Here is an 11,341-nt window from a genome sequence, read left to right as displayed (position 1 = left end):
TCAGAGTCATTGTCAGATGTGTTCTTGAAGGACCCAGGCAAGTGCATGCTAAGACTGTAAACTAGGCCAAATTAGCAAACATAGAACAGGAAGAGAAGGAAGCTCCTGGTAAATTCCTAGATAGACTGAGGGAAGCCCTTTGCAGATTTACTGTTTGTTCCCAAAAGTGAAGAGGGAAGAATGATGTTAAAAGATAGATTTCTCACTCAGTTGGCTCCAGATATCCACTGTAAACTACTAAAACAGGCGTATGGACCAAATCAGTCTTTAGATAATCTGTTGCAGCTGGCTCAGACAGTCTATTACAGCAGGGACTATGAGAAAAAGAAAGGCAGAGAAAGACCAAGGTACAGGCGGAAGCTCTTGTGATGGCTGTTAAAACTGTTCTTAAACAGCCTGAGAAAAATGCCCAGAGGGACCCAGGTGAAAAGGGATGGGCTTGCTATTACTGTGGAAAGGAGGGGCACCTCAAGTGGGATTGCCCTCAGGCATCTAAGCTGCCCCCGGCTCCATGTCTGGTCTGCAAGGGACCACACTGGAGGAGAGACTGCCCCCAGAGGCGTAGGTTTCAGGGGTTGGACTCTCAAGACAATCAGGACTGAAGGTGCCCAGGGATCCCCACAGAAGCTCCTGTCCTAATTACACCTGAGCAACCCCAGGTATTAATAACTGTGGGGGCCAATCCGTTGATTTCTTTTTGGACGCTGGGGCAACTTATTCTGTGCTTACTGAAGCCCCTGGTCTACTTTCTCCCCAGTCCACTTCCATGATGGGATTGTCTGGATAAGCCAAACGTTATTATTTCAATCATCCTCTAAGCTGCAACTGGGACTCTGTGCTATTTTTCACGTGTGTTTCTGACCGTGCCAGTCTCCCTCACCCCTTTTGGAGAGGAGTACACTGAGCAAGGTCCATGCCTCTGTTTTCATGAATATGGAGCCCTCCTTTTCTCTCCCATTAATTGAACAAAATGTAACTCCTAGAGTGTGGCTGATGGAAAATCTGTGGGTCTAGCGCAAAATGCTATTCCTATCATTGTCAAGCTCAAAGACCTGCACTTATTTCCACATCAAAAGCAGTATCCACTGAAACATGAGGTTAAGGAGGGGTTAAAACCCATCATTGAGGATTTAAAGGAGCAGGGACTATTAATTCCCTGTAACAGTCCATACAACACTCCTATTTTTGGGTGCAAAGAAGTCAAATGATAAATAGAGACTAGTTCTAGATTTACAAATGATAAATGAGGCTGTAGTTCCTTTACACACCATGGTGCCTAATCCTTATACTGTATTGTGTGAAATTTCTGAACAAGCCAAATATTTCTCAGTAATTGATTTAAAACATGCCTCCTATCCTGTACCTTTGGCAGAGGAAAGTCGATTTCTATTTGCCTTCGAAGACTTTACTCAGCCAGCTTCTCAGTTAACCTGGACAGTTTTGCCCCAGGGATTTTATGATAGCCCCCACCTATTTGGGCTAAGTTTGTCATGGGATCTACAAAACTCTGAGGCAGTGGTGCTACAATATGTAGATGATATTCTGCTCTGTGGTGAGACAGAGAAAGCTTGCTTACTAGCTTCAGAAGGTTTCTTTAACTTTCTGGCAGGCTGTGGTTATAAGGCATCAAGGGAAAAGGCTCAGCTTTGTCAACAATCTGTTAGATATCTGGGCCTAATCATATCAGAAGAGATTAGGGCCATAGGCCCCGAGAGAATTAAACCTATACTAAATCATCCCCTACCTATGACTTTAAGACAATTGAGAGGATTTTTGGAAATCACAGGCTACTGCCAGATTTGGATTCCGGGTAATGGGGAACTTGAATGGCCTTTATATAAACTTATAACTGAAACTAAGCAGACCCAACAAACCGACAAACTGGTTTGGTCTCCAGGTACTCAAAAGGCTTTCAAAGTTCTTCAGACTGCTTTCCTGCAAGCTCCCACTTTGAGCTTGCCCACAGGGTCAGAATTTAATTTGTTTGTCACTGAAAAAACAAAGGTATGGCCTTGGGAGTTTTGACACAACCCCAAGGACCTCACCAGCAGCCTATAGGATACCTGAGCAGAGAATTAGATGTAACACCTGATCACAATTGTTTCCAGTTTTTTAACTTTATGCAGCTTGGGAAGATCTGATGGATACCCCATTAGACAATCCTGACTTGGAAATATTTACAGGTGGCAGTTCTTTTGTTTGGGATGAAAAGCATAAAGCAGGTTACACTGTGGTGATGGCTGAACAGGTTTTAGAAACAAAATCTCTTCCCCAGGGAACCAGTGCTCAGTTAGTGGAGCTTGTGGCTCTGATCCAAGCTCTAGAGTTAAGCAAAGGGCAGTGAATAAATATCTACGCTGACTCCAAGTATGCTTATTGACTTTACATGCTCATGCTGCAATATGGAAAGAAAGACAGTTTAAAATGGCAACAGGAGACTCTATTAAGCATTTCAGAGAGACTGAGAAACTTCTGACTGCTATATATTGTGCTAAAGAAGTAGCTGTTATGCATTGCAAAGGACACAGCAGGGACTGAGTAAAGTAGCTGAGGATAATCAGCTGGCTGACTGTCAAGCCAGAAAGGTGGCATTTTATGAAACCCCTGCACTGCAGACACCTTTGATCTGGACAGGTCCTGTGGAACAGGAAAAACCACAATATACAGAGGAAGAATTAGAAAGATATGAGAAAAGAGGAGCAAAGATAACTGATAAAGGATGGTTACAGTCTGAGGATAGATGATTAATAATTCCTGAAAATGCTCAATGGAAAATTCTTAAGGGTTTAAGAATTTTCATTTAGGTGTAGAGAGTACTTGCCAGATGGCTTCTCGTTTGTTTGAAGGTAAAAATGTAATGAAAACTTTAAAGAACATTATCAAAATCTGGGTTACAACGAAGTGGAAAGTATCCTGGAGAGGACTGGGAAATTGATTTTACTCATATGCCAAAAGCAAATGAATATTCTTGCTTACAAGTTTGGGTGGATACCTTTACTGGATGAATTGAGGCTTTTCCTTGTAGTGAACAGGCTAAGGAGGTTATAAAAATTTTAATCCATGATATTATTCCCAGGTTTGGGTTGCTGCGGAACCTTCAGAGTAACAATGCTCCACCTTTAAAGCTGCCGTAATTCAGGGAGTGTCAAAAGCTCTAGGAATAGAGTATTCCTTACACTGTTCCTGGAGATCCTACTCCTTAGGAAAGGTTGAAAAAGCTAATGATATTATTAAGAGACATCTACGCAAATTAACTCAAGAGACGCAAGACTTAAAGTTCTACCCAAGAGATGCAGGCTTAAAGTTCTACCCATAGCTTTAATGAGGGCTCAAACTGCCCACCGAAAGGAAGGACTGTCCCCCTTTGAATATATTTTTGGAAATCCCCTCTTGTGTATAGACACTGTTCTAGACCCTGAAGCCTTGAAATTTGCTAATTATGTAACTCAGCTCTCAGCTTTTCAACAGGCATTGAAGGAACTCCTGACCCAGCCTCTGAGTCAAGCAAGCCTCCATTTGAGCCAGAAACTGAGGTCCTCATAAAAACACTGGGATCTGGGGGCCAATCCCTTGAGCCCCTCTGAGAAGGCCCTTACCAGGTTATTCTTTCTTCTCCCACAGCTGTCAAAGTGCCAAGAATTGATTCGTGGGTACATCACATTTGAGTTAAGAGGTGGCACACTGACCAGAACTAAGTGGCGTCATTTTATGTCTTTTCTTTCTATGCTCTGACTTTCTACTTTTCAGATGGGCCTGATAATCTATGTTAGCCTACTTCTGTTGACTCCAAAAATCCTGAGTCTGCCGTTTGACCCTCAAGACAACACTTTCCTGTCCTGGGCTCATTGTTATGCTGCATTCCACAATCAGTCTAACTGCTGGGTCTGCGGAGCGCTCCCCTCTTCAACAGTGGAAGGCTTCCCTTGCTGGGCTTTTCCATTTCAGGGAAAGAACTTTCTCCAAGTCTGCAAATACCTTTGACAACAGCAATCATATGTGATGCCTCTTCTTAATCTGATGACATCTAACAACCCTAAAATGGACTGGTCCAACAATTTGTACCTTAACTGTGGATATAATATGAGTTTTAACCTTGCTTATTGTTCTGTTTTGCTGTTTGCTCCCTGCATCTGTTAACTGTGTAACTGGATTTGTTTCTAGCCACGCGAAGGCTTTTAAGCTGCAAATGGTTGCTCAAATTCCTGTGACTGCTGCAGCTTCCTCCAATTACTGCTTGGGGCCCCTGGATCAGAGACCCTCAATATGAGGGTTAGGAGAATATGTTGCCTCACCAATTTAGAGACAATGCACCTTATCAGCTCAGAAGCAGTTATGGAATGAGATCGATGCCCCTTTCCCTAGGCAACATAATTCCCCTAAAAGAAAAGGGGGAAATGAGAGGGTAACAGGCAGGAAGGCCAGGGGTCTCCAAACAGAGGTTGCAAGTGTCAGACATTTTTTTATCTCTCTCCTAAGTGGCAGGAGGAAACGAACTACAAGTGTCAGATTTTTTTCTCTTCTCTATATAAAATTAAAAGGTTTCTCTTAAAATTCTGTGTTGCCATGATGACACCTGGTTCCACCTGAATTTAACTTTTCTCAAACCTTGAGCTAACCAATTTCTTATGGAAATGTTTTTCTTAAGCTGTGTTAATGAACTATGTATTTACCCTAGGCTCTGTCTTTGTTCAAGTTGGTTTTGCTTAAGACTCAAAACCCATAAAAGCTCAACAAACCAGTATGTTTTACTCATACATTGTTCTCCTAATCTATGTTAATGAAACTATATATTTACTTGGAAACCTGCCTTTCTTCAAGATTCATGTCAATCGCTTTATGGCCCAGGATGACTCACCTTGTGCCAGTGTTATCTCAAAATGCATGTTGTTGGTGAGGGGCCTGGTGCCACTCTGAGTTTTGAGACATTTCTTCTCTCTAATTAGCAGCCTACTGATAGGTGTAAAAGTAACAGGAAATACTTTTTAAAAAAATTGAGTCTTATATTAACTTTGTTGTTCAATTGCTAAGTTGTATCTAACTGTGATCCCATGGACTGCTGCCTTTTCATACTGTTCATGGGGTTTTCAAGGCAAGACTATTGGAGTGGGTTGTCATTTTCTTCTCCAGTGGACCACATTTTGTCAGAACTCTTCACTGACCTGTCGGTCTTGGGTGGCCCTGCATGGCATGGCTCATAGCTTCACTGAGTTATGCAAGCCTCTTCGCTAGGACAAGGCTGGCAAATAACTAATGAGAACCTACTATACTTAGTGCTCTGGTGACTTAGATGGGAAGGAAATCCAAAAAAGAGGGGATATGTGTATACATGTGGCTGATTCACTTTGCTATACAGCAAAAACTAACAGAACAGTGTAAAGTAACTAGTTCAGTTGCTCAGTCATGTCCGACTCTTTGCGAGCCTATGGACTGCAGCACACCAGTCTTCCCTGTCCACCACCAACTCCCAGAGCCTACTCAAAGTCATGTCCACTGAGTCGGTGATGCCATCCAGACATCTCATCCTCTGTTGTCCCCTTCTCCTACCTTCTTCAATCTTTCCCAGCATCAGGGTCTTTTCCAGTGAGTCAGTTCTTCTCATCAGGCATCTGAAGTATTGGAGTTTCAGCTTCAGCATCAGTCCTTTCAATGAATATTCAGGGTTGATTTCCATTTGGATTGACTGGTTTGATCTCCTTGCAGTCCAAGGGACTCTCAAGAGTCTTCTCCAACACCACAGTTCAAAAGCATAAATTATTTGGCACTTAGCTTTCTTTATAGTCCAGCTCTCACATCCATACATGACTACTGGAAAAACCATAGCTTTGACTAGACGGACCTTTGTTGGCAAAGTAATGTCTCTGCTTTTTAATGTGTCTAGTTAGTAACTAATTATACTCCAATTTAAAAAAAAGTAAAAATAATGAGACTTATAATTGTGGTTAAAGACATCAGAATGAGCACAGCTCATCTAGAGTTACATGAATCTTATGAAGTACTCAAATCATAATTCATGAGATAAGAAAATGATGAATGAGAAGATGGATGTTAGCTGAGCCTACTATGGTAATCATTTCACAGTACATATCAATCAAAACTCTCATGCTGTATGCCTTAAACAGTGATGTATGTAAATTATATCCTAATAAAACTAGATAAGTAATAAATTTTAAAATTATAAAAAGAATTAGGTCTTATTGGGATCATTTATATCAGCCCCATGAGAAGCCTTGTCTTCAGGGGGTCTTCCTTCAAACACCAACTTCCCTTCTGAAGTTTCAGTGTTTCCTCAGTTCCCATGTGCAAAATTCAAAGCCTCTGAAATGCACACAGAAGTGTTCCTAATCTGAACCCTGTAAATCGCCCTCACCTTCTCTTATACCCAAACGCTTCTTCATTTTAGGTATGCAGAGTCATTTGTGATTACTTCTGTTCATCACCTCTGTACATGTTGTTCTTTCCTGACTGCGTGGAAAACTCCCAATATCCTCTGAGAGGTAACCTGAGTGTTAACTTTTCTAAATTGAATCCTATTCAGGGAGTGCACTCGAGCACCTCCCCTGAAAGGCTTTCTTTTGGACCCTGGACCTGCTTTCCCTGCCCTGGAGCCTGGCCCAGCCTGGCATCCACTACGCTGAAGCCCCACAGTGAGTGTGCGCGGTGAATAATTTGTGTCCTATGTCGGACACCTGTGAACACGGACTCAGAGCAAAACTTTTACAGTTGCTATTGCAGGGAATGGTCAAAAGGCGGCAGGCTTTTCTCAAGCCCAATTGTGATCGCCTGGGAAATGAAAGCTTTTGAGAGCTTTAATTCAGGGCTATAATTTAATGTGGAATGTGCCTGAATGAACACCCAAAAGCTTTTTGTGTTTTTCCTGAGTATCCTTTTTTAAATTAACCTTTATTCCATATTATACACTGATAGGTGTGTTGTCCGTGGCAGGTGAACTGAATGTATTTTCTATTTTGCTGTTATTTCTGCTTTCTCACCATTGTACCCTGATTAAATTCTAGAGACATAACTTCTGTTTGTTTTTAACTTACCATCTAAGCCACTGGGGAAGCCCCTCATCTGCACGAGCAGAGCAAAAAATACCACAGTTAGAGATCTGATTATGAAATAACACGTTCCAAATTATTTGTAAATAGTTAGGTCTTTCTTTTTGAAAGGAATGATTTTGAAATAACACAAACTTTGGTCGATCTTGCATTTCTGTATTAAAATAGCAGAGGTATTTGAAACATTCTTTCCATTTATTTTGAACTCTTCTCTGAGAAACTAAACCACACAGTGCTTTTGCCCATTAGGCTTAAGCAGTTTGGTAAAAGAGAATGAAAAAAACGAGACACCTCAGATGCCCTAAGACAGTCTGGTAAGTGATTTGTCTCACAAGAAACTGTAAAGCTGTTTCCCATCACTGCTGCTGAGGCATCCTACATCATGCGAAATACTGGGCTGGATGAAGCACAAACTGGAATCAAGATCACAAAGAGTTGGACACAACTGAGCAACTGAACTGAACTAGGTTCATCATAGCTTTTCTTCTGATAAGCAAGTGTCTTTTAATCTCATGGCTGCAGTCACCATCTGCAGTGGTTTTGGAGCCCCCAAATAAAGTCTGTCACTGTTTCCCATCTATTTGCCACAAAGTGATAGAACAGGATGCCATGATCTTAGTTTAATGAATGTTGCATTTGAAGCCAACTTTTTCATTCTCCTCTCTCATTTTCATCAAGAGGCTCTTTAGTTCCTCTTCACTTTCTGCCATAAGGGTGGTGTCATCTGCATATCTGAGGTATTGATATTTCTCCCAGCAGTCTTGATTCTTGCTTGTGCTTCACCCAGCCCGGCATTTCACATGATTGTCTTGATCAATCGCCTCCTGTACAGTGTCACGAACCTCTGTCCATAGTTCTTCAGGCACTCTATCAGATCGAATCTGATTAGGGTCCCATTTCATATTATGCATTTGTATAGTCCATTGCCTTTCATCAATCATTGAAAAAAACCATTGTTTCATTAATTGAATGTTGTCTGCATTTGTGAAACCGTGTTTCAGTCTAGAAGTATGTGTTTATTTTTGAGTATTTTATCCAATTTCATTCAAATGCATATGTTTCTGCTAGTATCACAATGTTTTATATGCTGCTGCTGTGTACTTCAATAAGACATTGGGAAATGTCAGCCTCCAAGTTTGTTTCTCCTTTTTAGGGGTACATAGAAAAGTAATATGACTATTAGAATCAGCTTTTGTATTTTTCCCAAAGTTTAATTGAGATCACATTGAATCTGGAGATGTCTGTGTGCATTAATGTCCTATTAACTACGTTCATTCATTCCAATACTCTGGGATGTTTTCATATCAATTAAGGATTTATTTCAATTATTTTTGTGATTTTTCATTTTCTGTCTTACATTCTTGTTCATAAACTAAAGATATTAAATATTCAAATTATATTAATATTTAAAATGGTACTCTGTTCTTAAATTCCTTTTGAGGCTATTGATTGGTCATTTATAAAACTAAGTGGATTGTGTACTCACATCTTCTTGTCATAAATTTGTGAGTTGAAGATCTGAAGTTGTTCATGCCTTAAACATGAATGCATAGAGATGATGTCAAATATGTTACTGCCTATGCTTGCTTTCAATGTGTAGTTTCCTAAGTGGATGCCTTTTAAGGCTTTACTTTGGATTTTGGTAGAACTTGTAGTAGAACACAGAATAATCTCTAAGAGCAAACATGCTGACCTTTTTTCTTATGCTATAATTAAGCTATTCTTTGTTAATGATGATCATAACATTAAACTGCCTGTTTTGTGCAATGCATTGCATCATAGTGAAAAAACTTGCTGTTAGTCCTGCTTTTGAAGGCATAGATATCATAATGTAGAATTGGAATTTGCTTAAATATTCTTATGTACTGCAAATCATGTGTTTATAATTAGGGTTAGGCTAAGGTTTAGCTTCAGCTTTAGGGCTAGGGCTAGTACATAGGATATAGGGTTTAAGGCTTAAGGTTAAGGTTAGGGCTAGGGTTGTGTGTGGGGTTAGGGGTTAGAGGCGAGGGTTACGGGTAGGAGTTAGGGGTAGGGGTTAAGGATAGGGGTTGGAGAAGGGTCAGGGTCAGGGTCAGGAGTTAGGGTCAAGGGTTAGGGTTAGGCTTTAGGGTTAGGGTTTAGGGTTAGGGGGGTTTGGAGGTTAGAGGAGGGGATCAGGGGTGTGGAGAAGGTGGTCGGCAATGTGGAGGAGGGGTGGAAGGGTTCAAGGGCTGCTGTCTGCACATTAGTCTGCATCCCCAACCATCTTCAGAATTGCTCATTGGTGTAGCAAGGATCCTATATGGATTTTCACCTATGTAACTGGTCGGTTCTTAATGAGCAATGTGAACAGTGACATTAAATGTCTTAGTCAGGACTAGATACTTACTATGCCACATACAGGTGTAAGAACCTGGGGAGGCATGTGCAGCCAGTACCCCTAGGAACAGGGTTCAGACTTGACCCTTCAGATTTTGGGGTCCAGTCACTGCTTTAGCATTTCTGAGGGCCCAGTTCTGAGTCTAAGGGTTCTGTAATCCAGCCTCCATCTTCCTTTAGTGAGACCCACACTTTTAGGATCCTACAGAGCAGAGCCTGTGGGAGTTCTCTGTGGCTTCTCTAACAAATGACTACATATTGGGTAATTTAAAGCAACAGGAGTTCATTCTCCCTCAGTCCTGGAGACCAGACACCTGAGATCAAGGTGGCACAGGGCTGAGGTCCCTCTAGAGGCTCAGGCCAGGCCAGCCAGGCCAGGCCAGGCCAGGCCAGGCCAGGCCAGGCCAGGCCAGGCCAGGCCAGGCCAGGCCAGGCCAGGCCAGGCCAGGCCAGGCCAGGCCAGGGCCAGGCCAGGCCAGGCCAGGCCAGGCCAGGCCAGGCAGGCCAGGCCAGGCCAGGCCAGGCCAGGCCAGGCCAGGCCAGGCCAGGCCAGGCCAGGCCAGGCCAGGCCAGGCCAGGCCAGGCCAGGCCAGGCCAGGCCAGGCCAGGCCAGGCCAGGCCAGGCCAGGCCAGGCCAGGCCAGGCCAGGCCAGGGCCAGGCCAGGCCAGGCCAGGCCAGGCCAGGCCAGGCCAGGCCAGGCCAGGCCAGGCCAGGCCAGGCCAGGCCAGGCCAGGCCAGGCCAGGCCAGGCCAGGCCAGGCCAGGCCAGGCCAGGGCCAGGCCAGGCCAGGCCCAGGCCAGGCCAGGCCAGGCCAGGCCAGGCCAGGCCAGGCCAGGCCAGGCCAGGCCAGGCCAGGCCAGGCCAGGCCAGGCCAGGCCAGGCCAGGCCCAGGCCAGGCCAGGCCAGGCCAGGCCAGGCCAGGCCAGGCCAGGCCAGGCCAGGCCAGGCCAGGCCAGGCCAGGCCAGGCCAGGCCAGGCCAGGCCAGGCCAGGCCAGGCCAGGCCAGGCCAGGCCAGGCCAGGGCCAGGCCAGGCCAGGCCAGGCCAGGCCAGGCCAGGCCAGGCCAGGCCAGGCCAGGCCAGGCCAGGCCAGGCCAGGCCAGGCCAGGCCAGGCCAGGCCAGGCCAGGCCAGGCCAGGCCAGGCCAGGCCAGGCCAGGCCAGGCCAGGCCAGGCCAGGCCAGGCCAGGCCAGGCCAGGCCAGGCCAGGCCAGGCCAGGCCAGGCCAGGCCAGGCCAGGCCAGGCCAGGCCAGGCCAGGCCAGGCAGGCCAGGCCAGGCCAGGCCAGGCCAGGCCAGGCCAGGCCAGGCCAGGCCAGGCCAGGCCAGGCCAGGCCAGCCAGGCCAGGCCAGGCCAGGCCAGGCCAGGCCAGGCCAGGCCAGGCCAGGGCCAGGCCAGGCCAGGCCAGGCCAGGCCAGGCCAGGCCAGGCCAGGCCAGGCCAGGCCAGGCCAGGCCAGGCCAGGCCAGGCCAGGCCAGGCCAGGCCAGGCCAGGCCAGGCCAGGCCAGGCCAGGCCAGGCCAGGCCAGGCCAGGCAGGCCCAGGCCAGGCCAGGCCAGGCCAGGCCAGGCCAGGCCAGGCCAGGCCAGGCCAGGCCAGGCCAGGCCAGGCCAGGCCAGGCCAGGCCAGGCCAGGCCAGGCCAGGCCAGGCCAGGCCAGGCCAGGCCAGGCCAGGCCAGGCCAGGCCAGGCCAGGCCAGGCCAGGCCAGGCCAGGCCAGGCCAGGCCAGGCCAGGCCAGGCCCAGGCCAGGCCAGGCCAGGCCAGGCCAGGCCAGGCCAGGCCAGGCCAGGCCAGGCCAGGCCAGGCCAGGCCAGGCCAGGCCAGGCCAGGCCAGGCCAGGCCAGGCCAGGCCAGGCCAGGCCAGGCCAGGCCAGGCCAGGCCAGGCCAGGCCAGGCCAGGCCAGGCCAGGCCAGGCCAGGCCA

Source organism: Bos mutus, chromosome 10, assembly GCF_027580195.1.
Source record: "Bos mutus isolate GX-2022 chromosome 10, NWIPB_WYAK_1.1, whole genome shotgun sequence".
Taxonomy (NCBI): Eukaryota; Metazoa; Chordata; class Mammalia; order Artiodactyla; family Bovidae; genus Bos; species Bos mutus.
Note: the sequence above shows the minus strand (reverse complement) of the source record.